Source organism: Rhagoletis zephyria, unplaced genomic scaffold (genome assembly GCF_001687245.7).
Source record: "Rhagoletis zephyria isolate East Lansing unplaced genomic scaffold, Rhagoletis_zephyria_1.1 Rzeph_scaffold_00694, whole genome shotgun sequence".
NCBI lineage: Eukaryota > Metazoa > Arthropoda > Insecta > Diptera > Tephritidae > Rhagoletis > Rhagoletis zephyria.
The window spans coordinates 23564-26072 of record NW_016157778.1 but is presented as its reverse complement, the minus strand read 5'-3'; the positions used below and the strand labels follow the sequence as shown (position 1 = coordinate 26072).

The 2509-nt window shown below is 44.2% G+C and overlaps 1 protein-coding gene across 1 annotated transcript in view; it reads right to left on the bottom strand.

Moving 5' to 3' along the window:
- Positions 1-1743, bottom strand: part of LOC108361075 (uncharacterized) — a 23735-nt gene extending 21992 nt beyond the window's left edge. The window contains exon 1 of the mRNA XM_017613602.1: positions 1739-1743. The gene's annotated coding sequence lies outside the window, so the exon portion shown is untranslated. The remainder of the gene's footprint in view (positions 1-1738) is intronic.
- Positions 1744-2509: the final 766 nt, after the last annotated feature.

Below are 2509 nucleotides of genomic sequence, written 5' to 3'. Positions count from 1 at the left end.
ATTATTATTATTATTATTATTATTATTATTATTATTATTATTATTATTATTATTAAGAAACGTTTACAAGAAGTTAATCTCGGTTAACCTTAAAACCATGAGTTGGGCACTCAGTGCCAATATTCATGTTTGATGTTGAATTTGGGGGGTTTGGGAAGTACAATGTAATTTTTGATCATAGGCAGATATATTGTACCTTGGTTTATAAGTTGACAAAATTCCAGGTGTATATCTCTTATAGTAAAAAACTAGCGGATTTCATATGGTGAGTTCTTAGAAAGCTTAAATTTCCATACGAAATTTCTGGGCTGGGCTACGCTGAACATTTTAGGTTTTTCTAAAGTAACTTTTTTTTTGTTTGTCATCCACGCTTTGCAGCCTGCTCTTTTCTCATTTGCTTCTTTTTTTCAATAATAGAGCTAGTCTCCACTACCTTTAATATTGCCGATAATGTTTTGAGCGCGAAGAATAATAGAGTTACTCTCTACGTTGGAGCGTGTATACGCCGCACAGTGTTATATTTTAGAAAATATAGGACAAAATCTAACGAGAAGAGATAGCAAAATAAATTTAACAGTGTTTCAAAGCCTTTCAGATGGGGAATCCAAGAAGATTAAGAGCAGAGTGCAATATGAACTTAAAAAAAAAATATTGTAAATAGCTTTTTTGGTTTTTGCGACCATGGAAATGGGTTCCCTGATGCAATAACAGCACAGATATATTTTTAAAAAGCTCTTTGCATACTCGTTTCAGGAAAAAAATTAACATCTTCAATATTTGAATGTCGCAAGCATTGTGTGATTCATATTAGTGGAGAAAAAATTCCGAAAGAAAATTTGCCTTGGTATCGGCTTTCGATACGAGTATTTTTTTCGATATCTGCTCAGTACTTGGCTGAAAAGTATCGATACCAAAATTACTTGGCATCGAACGAAAAGTATCGAGTATGTACTTGTTGTACTCGGTTCATATCTCAGTCGCTGTCTCAGTTCCACTAACGGCAGCCCTAAGAAGCGTGCAGCCTCAATAGGGTCGGTCCATAGGGACAAAGGCGTTAGGGTTGTCGGGTTTTTTGGCATACGAAGATATGTTTCGAGTCATGAGGTGTCTCTCCGCATGCCGGACACTCATTTGGTACATCTGCGTTTAGTCTGCTCAGGTATGAGTTTAACCAGAGCGACATTGGGCTATTGTGGTTCTTGTCTCCAGAGGCAGATGAAGCTCCGTCTCGTCAATGTCCGGTGGTTGTGCGCTTATAACGGCATTCACAGGTCTGGAGTCTACATAACACGAGACTGACTCCCTGTGAATGCCGCTCAGGGCCTGCCGATAAGCTGACGGGTCCAGAGGTTCTTTAATGAACCTCTGGACTTCGTCCGTCAGTTCGTAGAGATGCCTCGTGATGTGCCTGAGCGAGGGCTCTTCTGGAAGCAGCTGTCCATTTGGGTGACCGCGTCTATGGCTCCCAACAAGGAACAGCTTGCAGAGCATTGTATTATGCTCCTTGATCGGGAGCAATTTCGCCTCGTCGTGTAGGTGGTGCTCAGGCGACATCAGAAGGCATCCAGTCGCTGTCCGTAGTGCGGTGTTTTGTGTCGTCTGTAGCTTCATCCACTTCGTCCTACTAGTCCCCGGCGACCACACTGGTGCTGCGTAATTTAAAACCCGCCGGCCTATTGCCTTGTATGTTGCCAGCAACGTTTCTTTATCTTTGGCCCAAGTACTGCCGGCTAGCGACTTGAGGACCTTGTTGCTGCCCTGTACTTTGTTGACAATAGCGGTTGCGTGCGCAGAGAAGGAGAGCAGACTGTCGACCTACTTTCGAACACAAGTCATCAATTCCATTCCCAGTCGCCATGATCGAGCAATCGTCGGCGTAAGAGACAATCGAGACTCCCTCTGGTGGTTGAGGGGGCTTTGAAATATAAAAGTTAAACAGTAGCGGGAAAGGACACCACCCTTTGGAACCCCCTGTTTTATTTTTCTGAGTTTGCTCGATTTGTCTCTAAACATTACCGACGAGTGTCGACCACTCAGATAATTTGCCGACAACCGTTTGAGCCTCTGTGGGAGAGAGGAAGCCTCTATATCTTCTAGTAGCGTGGAGTGGCTGACGGTGTCAAACGCCTTTGACAGGTCCAACGCTACTAGAATAGTTCTCTCACAGGGACGGTTACGGTTAAGGCCACGTGTTATCTGAGTGTTTATGGCGTTAAGTGCTGTTGTTGTACTGTGCACCTTACGGAAACCACGCTGATGCTTCGCTGGGGTCAGGTGGTTCGCGAAATACGGCAGCAGCAAGGCCTCTAGTGTCTTCGTTACCGGGGAAAGGAGTGTTATCGGTCGATCAGAATCTCCTTTGGTGGCTGGTTTCCCCGGTTTGAGCAGTGGGACCACTCTCCCCACCTTTCAGATGGCTGGGATGATGAGAGTGGCCATTGACATATTGAGGACCTCCGTTAGGTACGCTACTTCCGCAGGACCCAAATTTTTCAGCATCAACATGCAA